At 42.4% G+C, this 10,597-nt stretch overlaps 1 protein-coding gene across 9 annotated transcripts in view; it reads left to right on the top strand.

Annotated features, from left to right (window-relative positions):
• LOC147029496 (uncharacterized) overlaps positions 1-10,597 on the top strand; it is a 313,146-nt gene that overhangs the window by 46,192 nt on the left and 256,357 nt on the right. The window lies entirely within an intron of this gene.

The raw sequence follows: 10,597 nt of genomic DNA, 5'->3' as shown, positions 1-10,597 counted from the left end.
TATATATATATATACACACACACACACACACACACACACACACACACACACACACACACACACACACACACACACACACACACACACACACACACACACACACACACACGAGTGGGGTGTGCCTGGTGTTGGCGCAGTGGTTCGGGCAGCGGCTTGGGATCCAAAAGGTCCTGAATTCAAGCCCCGTTGGGCCACTGAATTAATACACCAGGGGGTTGACTCAGCCTGCCATCCTTCCGAGGTCGGCAAAATGAGTACCAGTATACTGGGCCGGTGTATACCCCGGTTAAAATAGGTGTACCATATCCCTGTGTCGTAAGAGGCGACAAGGGTTGCGTCAGGAAGGGCATCCGGCGTAAAACATGTGCCAAATCACTATGCGGATCATAAGGATGATCCGCTGTGGCGACCCCTAACGGGAGCAGCCAAAAGAAGAAGAAGATACTAGTGGGGTGTGCTTGCACATTGTGTTGGCATAGGAACCGTGTTTCCCCATTGTCTCGGGTCGATCAACTGCATTTGATTTTTCATTTATTTATTTTTATTTATTTTATTAATTTACTTATATTTTCATTTACAGATGCTTTCCGATGGTTCTGTGATTATTTCTCCTGGTGTATCGGCTTTGATGTCCATCGGCACACAAAATTACTGTGCTTCCCCATTGTCTCGGGTCGCTTACCTGCATTTTCTTTCATTAATTTTTTTAATTTATTTATATTGTAATTTATGGATGTTGTCCGACAAATGTGAGATTGTTTTTTTCCGGTGTCCTGGCTTTTGATGTGTATGCAAAATTTCAGCTTTCTACATCACCCGGAAGGTGTCGATCTTTAATATCAGTCAGTGAGTCAGTGGTTAGAGAGAGCTTTATTCAGTGCCTTCGGAAAGTATTCGCACCGCTCGACTTCTGTCACGTTTTTTTTGTGTTGCAACCTGAACTTAAAATGGATTTAATTCAATTTTTTTTTGTCACCGATCTACATAAAATACCTCATAATGACAAAGTAAAAACATGTTTTTTGAAATGTTTATAAATAAATTAATAATGAAAAGTTCAGGTGCATCCAATTTCCTTTGATCATCCTTGAGATGTCTCCACAACTTGAATTGAGTCTACCTGTGGCCAATTCACGTGATTGGACATGATTTGGAAAGAAACACACCTTTCTACATGATGTTCCACAGGTGACAGTGCATGTCAGAGCAGAAACTCCATCATGAAGTCCAAGGAACTGTCCGGAGAACTCTGAGATAGAATTGAGGAGGCATAGATCTGTGGAAGGGTATAAAACATTTTCTCGAGTGTTGAAAGTTCCCAAGCGTGCAGTGAGTTCCATCATTAGGAAATGGAAAGAATATGGAACTACCCAGACTCTTCCTAGAGCTGGCCATCCGACCAAACTGAGCAAATGGGAAAGAAAGACATTGGTCAGGGAGGTGACCAATAACTCAATGACCACTCTGACAGAAAGAACTACAGAGTTCCTTCGCTGAGATGGGAGAACCTGCCGGAAGAACAACAATCTTTGCAGCACTTCACAAATCCAGGCTTTGTGGGAGAGTTGTCAGACAGAAGACACTCCTGAGAAAAAGGCACATGACAGCACATCTAGAATTTGCAAAAAGGCATGTGAAAGACTCTGAGAGCATGAGGCAAAATATTCTGTGGTCTGATGAAATGAAAATTGAACTCTTTGCCCTGAATGCAATGCGCTACATCTGGAGGAAATCGAGCACAGCTCATCACCCATCGAACACCATCCGTACCATGAAGCATGGTGGTGGCAGCATCACGCTATGTGGATGTTTTTCAGTGACAGGGACTGGGAGACTTGGATGGATAGAGGGAATAATGAATGGAGTCAAATACAGGCAAATCCTGGAGGAGAACCTGCTTCAGAGTGCAAGAGACCTCAGACTGCAGCAAAGATTTATGTTCCAACAGGACAATGACCCCGAGCATACAACCAATGCAACACTGGAATGGCTTCAGAACAAGAACATGAACGTCCTTGAGTTGCCGAGCAAAGCCCAGACTTGAATCCCATTGAGTCTGTGGAAAGACTTGAAGATTGCTGTTCACCCACGCTCTCCATCCAACTTGACAGAGCTTGAACAAACCTACAAGGAAGAGTGGGAGAAAATCCACAAATCCAGACGTGCAAAGCTGATGCAGACACACCCAAGAAGACTTGAAGCTGTTATTGCTGCCAAAGGCGCTTCGAGAAAGCATTGACTCAGGGGGTTGAATACTTATTGATGAAGATAATTCAGCTTTTCCTTTTCAATAGATTTGTAAAAATATCTAAAAACACATTTCCACTTTGTCATTATGGGTTATTTTGTGGAGATTGGTGATGAAAAATTTAAATTTAATCCATTTTCAATTTGAGCTGTAACACAACAAAATGTGATAAAAGTCAAGGAGTGTGAATACTTTCTGAAGACCTTGCACATGTATATGTATATGTATATGTATATGTATATGTATATGTATATGTATATATGTATATATATATATATATATATATATATATATATATATATATATATATATATATATATATATATATATATATATATATGTAGTATTTTGACCCTTATCAACAAGGGAGAAGACAGAGGAACCAAGGAGGAAAAAAAAAACCAATACACATTCAGCTAGAATAATACCGATTATGCGACAAAAGAAATTATTAATTCGTTCTCTTGAACCTCGCAAACACCTCCAACACATTATGTGTCAATGAAATTTTGAAGTGCACCAGTACTTTAAGAAAAGTGAAACCGAAGTTTCAATCTTGCTGAAATCAATCGGCTGAAAAAACCCATGATGTTACAACGTTCTGTGGGATTGCCACCCAGCTTCGCCTTCTGCGATGGATACGCTGCAAGTTTAGCACTAGCTATTAAAATGAAATAGTGTTGAAACCTGTATGGTTTGTATGGCAGGCTCATGTACGGCAGGGAAACTAAAGATTCAAGTCCTCAAAGTAAATATGACATGCATTCAATGAGACATATAGTTTAGCCAATGAAACAATGTAAAGAACCTTTCACAGTTACTGAAGGTATGAAACAGGTCTTCAGTCACTGAACACAAAGAGCAACAACCAGATATGGGAGAAAAAAAATCGAATAAATGTGTTGGAAGGAACAATCCAGTTGGCCAACCACCACTGGAGATCACCTGTTCTTTTACATGTATGCCCACCATGCATCGATTCCCAACCAGGTTCAGGGGGGCGTCCCCCACATTGCAGTCCTTTCTACCAGGCGATCCCATTCAATGGTGAATCCCCAAGGAGCAATTTATCACACAACCTGTACATGCTTTTGCTAATCATAATCTGAAACAGCATTGACCTTGTGCTAACGGGGAGCAAGTCGTTTCGAATAAATTGTACAATTAATTTTGGTACTGTTGGACCCCGAGATTCACGGTTCTGCTATTTGCGGACCCCGTGTATTTGCGATTCAGAAAATGTGATCTGCTTCTACATTGCAGCTCTGTGTTTCTTGAATTAGCAGTTTGTTTGTTTTTGCGGGTGTATTTTCATTTTCACATTTTTTTTCCATGGGCGTATTCATGTTTTTTTTTTTTTTTTGCGGTTTTGTGGGGTTTTTTTGCAGGTGTATTTGCATTTTTTCTGACCTACATCTACCTACATTGGTGACACCGTGCCTCACATATTCGTGGTTTTTCATGTTTTTTTTTAACGAGATTTTTCATTTTCCCTCATGAATAACGAACCGCCAGGAACCTATCCCCCCCTTTTCCCATTGAAACAATGCCCCTACATTCATGGATTCGACATTCGCTGAATCTTTCAGGAAGGTATCCCCCTCAAATGTCGGTGTCTAACAGTGCTACCAACTCATGGGACACCACTTTCACACCCTGAGTCCAAGGTAGACCTCATCGATGCCCTGTTTGGATCACCTCTTTTAAAAGTCTTCCAATTATTATTTTAGACCAAACTCCTGTTAGATCTGCCAGTTCACTTGCAGATTTCCAACCACACCTTGAGTCATGCCGCAGATGCCACACCTGTGAAATGCCTGCTGCTATGAAATGTTGGCAAAATTCCCAACTTCTCAGAATATCTGGTAAAATTGGTTTGACAAATAAAGGATCGTGTGCTAACATTTTAAAAACGTAGTTATCTGCCTGGTCGCTCACCAACAGGCTTTGTCAGGTATTCAAATGGCTCTGGTGAAATTAAATAAATGGGGAGAGGTGATATATCCACATGTTGAAGATGAATTGGAAGCAGTTCAACACCACATCAAAGCCTACCCTCTCTCCGCAAGATGAGGCAGGCCAAAAGCCGGCCTGGCAGGTGCTCTGCATATAAGACATTAGATGGAACAGAGTTGGAAAACTATTACATGGCATTTCACATCAACAAGGCTCTGACCACCTCCGGCCAAGTCATTCCTCCATGTGACCATGTCGTTGATGGCCTTCCCCCCAAAAAATCTGCCTGTCTTCCCCGAAATGCCCGGAGCAGTACCTCTGGTGACTGCAGGAAGATAAATCTGTGTCACGAAGGGGTAGTAACCAAGTTATCAACTACGAGCACACAGCTTTTATAGGAGATGTGTGTTAAAGCCCTTTTCCATTGATTCAATCTTCTTTCTACCTGTTCAACTCTCCTATCCAATTATTTTGGACACACTGTGGGGATCCTAAAAATACACCCACATATTTAATTCCCAACTCCTACTCTGCTGGAAGAGGCATTCGTGCTAATGGCAATGACTCAGGTGGGCTACCATTGAGAAAGGGCACGCATAACGTTTTACTCTTCCTCAAATTACATCTCACAGAAGAAGCCAGGTAAAATTACCTCAAGCATTCAAGATTTATTCACCTCACAGTTTTTTCTTCAACATTTCCTTTACCTAATCTTATGCAATCTCGATCAAAAATAAATAAATAAATAATAATAGTGATAATAAAAACGATCTCTTATAATGCTTCATCTTCCTCTTTCACACGTGTGGTTCTCATTACCGTATCATAATTCACAACTCTTTTTCTATTTCAACAGACTGCTCTCAATTTGACCTTTCATTCAAACCTTGTCTAAAAAGTTCAATTGTTACAACGTTTCTTTTCTCCATTCTCTTAATTTGCCTTTATTGCATCCATCAAGTAATGTCTTCAATCGCATATCTGAACTAAAAAGAAAAAACTCAGTTTGCGATGTGTGTTCGCTTTCCTTCAATCATCCTTTTTTTTTTCTAACTTCAGTGCCAACTCACCCCCCTCACCCCTCCCTCTCAAAGCAACCATCACACTCTTCCCCCTCCAAGCTTCCCTCTCACCTTTCTCAAAAACTCTCACCTCACCTTTCTCAAAAACTCTCACCTCACCTTTCTCAAAAACTCTCACCTCACGTTTCTCCCTCCATTCACCTCTCACTCATCCTTCTCAAAGTTGCCCCCCCTCACATCCACAAACCTGCCTCCTTCCCCTGCCCTCTTTCCTCCATCTCATCACTCTACCTCCTCAAATCCTCAACTGCCTTCTGCACCCTCTCTTATTACTCGCCACTGTTACCTCAACACAGCACCACAGAGCCTTTTCTCCTCCTCATCCAGCCCCCTCCCTTAGTTCTTCTGCAATCCCCTACACTCTTTCAACAATTCTCCTTACCTCCCCCCCGCTCTCCTCCCTTGTTCTACCCTCCCCTTCCCCTCCTCTCCCTCTTCACTAACAGTGTGGACCTCAAATATCCAGGACCTTCGCTCAAACCTTACAGATCTTTCCATACAGGTTGTCACTGACAAACCAGGCATCTGCCTAACAGAAACTTTCCTACCTCAAGACATCTCTGACTCCCGAGTATCTCTCACTGGTTACTCCCTCCCCCGGTATGACAGACCTGAGCTTCGTCCTGGTAGAGGAGTTGCTCTCTTCATCAAAGACTCTATTCCTCACTCCCCCACACCCCTAGGAATACCTCTGACTAGGGCTCCCGCTCCACTCCCACCTCATGTTTATATGTGTGCTGTACTGTCAACCAAATGGTGATGACCCCATTTACACCTCACTATCTAAAAACATGGACCAACTTCTATCCTCCCATCCGAACTCTCTCTTCCTCATATGTGGTGACTTCAATTTTGTCATCATGCCAGTTGGCTGGGTGTGGGTACCTCTCTCACCTGCCATGGCACTTCAGCAAAAGATTTCTGCGACTCATTGGGACTGACTCAATCAGTCAACTTCCCGACCCGGATCTCAACAAATGGTACTCTATCTCTTCTGAATCTGATTTTGACAAATTTCCCTGAAAATATCTGCTGTTCTTCCTCTTCTCCAATCAGTTGTTCTGACCACGTGCTTGTCAAAGTGGACATCATTCTGGCTGTTATTAGAGAACCACCTCACCACCGTCGAGTCTGGCATTTCACTCAAGCTGATTGGCAGGGTCTCCAAGCAGCCATCAACCTTCCAGACTGGTCTCCTATCACTACTTTCTGCAACATATACTTGTCCTGGGAATTCTTTCAAAGAAACTTGCTCTCACTCATGCATAGATTTATCCCCTCTCATCTTCAGTTGTCCTACCCTTCCTCCCGCCCATGGTTCACTGAAGCTTGTGGCGAGGCAGTTGTCATGAAACAACTTGCCTTTGCCTCATGGAAAGCAAACCAAACTGAGGGTCATCTCAGTTCCTACCATAAAGCTCGGAACAAGTGTGTATCTACCCTCAGGAGAGCCAGAAAACAACATCTTTCTCATCTCAAGTCTGAACTCTCAAACCTCTCTCCCTCATCAAAATCCTGGTGGCGGCTAATCAAATCTGTTTCTGGTGTGTCCCCCCTCCATCCCCTCCCTTACCTCAAATGGCCGCACTGCTGATACCACACATGAAAAGGCTGAATGCCTAAACTCGGTGTTTGCATCTAAATATTGAATCCGAAACCAATCGCTTTCTTTACCCACCTTACCCAGTCGCAACCAACTGTCCCTGGACTCTGTGTCCTTTTGTTCTGATTAAGTGGAGAACTTGCTGTCAAACCTTGACTCAGATTCTGCAACCAGTCCAGATGGCATCATCCCACGTGTCCTAAAAACCTGCTCCTCTACTCTTTCTCACCCTCTCTCTGTTATATTCACCCTCTCATTTGCTCTCGGCAAGTGGCTTTAGCCCTCATGCAAGCACTCCAATTAAATGGTTGATAAGGAATGGTTGGCCAGGCTGTCGCTGCATACCATAAAGGATCCCTTTAACATTAAAGCCCGTCTTCACCGCGCACGCAGCAGTTGATGAAATATAATGAATTTATGAAACAAAATGACTTCATCCACAAATGAGTTGCAGCTTAATGCAGAATAACCCTGGAGACATCGCAAAGTTCAATCACCCGTGAAATAAACATTGCAGAAAATGCGCCATTTTGCCTGCTTGTCTGTGCACATGTCACGTGGTGCAATTGTTTGAGGTCCGCACAAGCGTAATAACTTTATTTTAAATACCACGTATAACCACCATCGTAATAACCACCATCGAGAAACATTGCAGAAAATCCGCCATTTTGCCTGCTCGTCTGTGCACGTCATGTGGTGCATTGGTTCGGGTTCCGTGCAAATTTTATAACTTTTTTTTAAAACGTCCGTTTTTCACCAGATTTGTTTTGATTCCATGTGGAGCACCACGTGAAACCTCTCAAAATATAGATACAGATCTGGCAGACGCTATGGATAGGCAGTCCCTCTAGGGGACAGGTCATGAGGTGTAGCAGTGAATGCATTAAATCATATAGCTCAATGAAGCTGGTTCTGTGAAATAAACATTGCAGAAAATCCGCCATTTTGCCTGCTCGTCTGTGCACATGTCATGTGGTGCATTGGTTCGGGTTCCGTGCAAATTTTATAACTTTTTTTTAAAACGTCCGTTTTTCACCAGATTTGTTTTGATTCCATGTGGAGCACCACGCGAAACCTCCGAAAATATAGATACAGATATGGCAGACGCTACGGCTCGGCAGTCCCTCAGGGGACAGGGCGCAAGGTGCAACAGTGAATGCATTAAATCATTCAACTCAATGAAGCTCGTTAATTTTATTACGTTCCCAAATTGTTTTGTTCACTCAATATAATTCTCCAAACAGTCGAAAAGGATAAGTTGAATGCTTTGGAAATTTCACATTTTCTTGTGTATGTATGAGGAGTGAACATAGCCTTTCTTGCTTCAAGTAAATAGGTGTATCGGCTTAGTTATAAGACTCGTTATTTCTTTAAATTATCAGATTTCACAACAGATTTCAACACTTATTTAGTCCAGACAATATCCGATCCTCAAAAACGAAATAATATTTCGATGATTATAGTTTAATTAGTCCATGAGAGTAGATTGTGGAAAATCGTATCATCATGCATGAAATCACTCCAACTTCTTAATTTGAAAACTATAGTACTTAGAAAAGTGATGTATACAACGATTCATCGCTATGATGAACAGGCATTCGATATGAGTGAGGAAAGTGAAAAAAAACTATCGTTAAGAAATCATTGCAGCCTGTTCCAACTCAAGGTGGGGTGAGGTGAGGTTGAGCAGGCCAAAAAACTTGGCAGCTTCAGACCCCAGCGAGGTTACCCAGGAAACGCCTTAAGACCGAAAGAGCGAGGTGGCCGAGGATCGCCTGATGAAGGATGTAATTAAATAAGGCCGTTAATTATCTTCAAAAGGGGAGTTTTAATTAACCCAAACACCCAATTTTCACTCTTGCACTTCCTTAGAGTTTTCTTCCGGCACATGCAAAGTTTCAGGCTGATAGGTTTTATGGTTTTGGAGTTATGGAGGAGACACACACACACTGACACACTGACACTGACACACACTGACAAACCGACACACACACACACCCTTTTATTAGTATATAGATAATCATTGTCCCAATTATTTCATTTTGCTTTGTTTTGTAACATTCTCAAAGAAATTTATATTTTACACAAGATCCTCCTTCCCTGCGAGACTCCCTTCTTTCCCACCTCAAATCTGCTGACCTCACAAAAAAGAAATACACTTCCTGTGGTTCATCATAATGGAATTGTACTGAATGGTTTCATTATGTGTTGTCTTTCCCATGAAGTCTGATGGTCATTCAATGAAAAGAATGTTTTAATATCAACAACAACAACACAGGTTTAGATGTATTTTGTGGCAAATGCTTATTACCTTTCCTTGCGGCAAGAATGGGCAAGTTTGTGACTGGAAACAGACAGATGAGGCTGTGTTTGTGTCAGGGTGTGGCACGACCTTGAACTGAAGTGCTGCAGGCAATGAAGTCCATAAAGTGAAGTTTACCATTCTTACTCACTGGACAACTCCTTTAAAATATACAGCTTTTCAATCTTGACTCTCATATTGAAGGGCACAATTGTCTTGTCAGTGTTCTTTAAGTTGGTAATCTTATGCGTCAAACAATTTGTTTGAATCTTGATATTCACAAAATTCTTCTTCTTTTTAATTAAACCACAGGGTGATTCGTTTCAACTGGTACAGCTCACAAATTGGTCAGGAAAGATCCATCCATCCATCCATTGAGACCATACTCTGTGCAGAGCGTTGGTGCTGCCTTAGCAGTCTCCTTGGCTAGTGGGTACAATCCTGGACGGGTCGCCACTCCGACACAGGATACCAGGAAGCTGGCACTCATTTGGCCGACCTCAGAAGGATGTCAGGCAGAGTCAACCCCACCTGGTATAAATTCAACAGTCAAGGGGGATTGGAACTTCGGATCCTCGGATCCCAAGCCAACGACCCTCACCATTAAGCCAACACCAGGCATGGTCAGGAAAGATGAAGGAGTTTTTAGCTTACTTGGAATTTAATTTCTGACAGGCTATTGTCATTGTCCTTCCGTCCGTCCGTCTGTCTGTCCATCCATCAATGTCATATTTCGACTTCTCCGGCCAAACCGCTGGGCGATCCGGCTGAAATTTGGCAGCAACGTTCCTCTCTTGACTGGTAACGGGAATTGCAAAGCTCATTCCAGTCAAGTGACTTTAAGTCGGTCAAAATGGCCGACTTAGTACATTTCTTTAAGAATATTCTCCAGACCCACCAATCAGAATGCAACCAAATTTTGGTTACAACATTAGGCCAGGGTAGGGATCTTAAATTGTGGAGGTCATGCTGATCACATGACCGGCAGTGTGTCAAAATGACTGAGTCAATTTTTTGGGAAAAGTGCATAAATTCCTTCAAAAATCTTCTCCAGACCAAACAGTCAGAATGCCACCAAATTTAGGTTACAACATTAGGACACGGCCCTGATGTTAAATTGTGGAGGCCATGCCAATCACATGACCAGATGTGTGTCAAAATGGCGGTCACGCAAATTCCTTCGAAAATCTTCCTTTCCAGACCCACCACTCAGAATGCTACCAAGTTTGGGTTAGGACATTAAGACATGGTCCTGATGTTAAATTGCGGAAGCCATGCCGATCACACAATCGGAAGTGTGTCAAAATGGCCAACTTAGTCAATTTTGGGGAAAATCCATAAATTCCTTCAAGACTTTTCCTCTCCAGACCAAGCAGTCAGAATGCTACAAAATTTGGGTTACAACA

The sequence above is a fragment of the Eptatretus burgeri genome, chromosome 3 (genome assembly GCF_056783735.1).
Source record: "Eptatretus burgeri isolate ZD-2024b chromosome 3, Ebu_testis_v1, whole genome shotgun sequence".
In the NCBI taxonomy this organism is placed as follows: domain Eukaryota; kingdom Metazoa; phylum Chordata; class Myxini; order Myxiniformes; family Myxinidae; genus Eptatretus; species Eptatretus burgeri.
The sequence above is the reverse complement of the archived record's forward strand: the minus strand, read 5'-3'. Positions and strand labels throughout refer to the sequence as shown.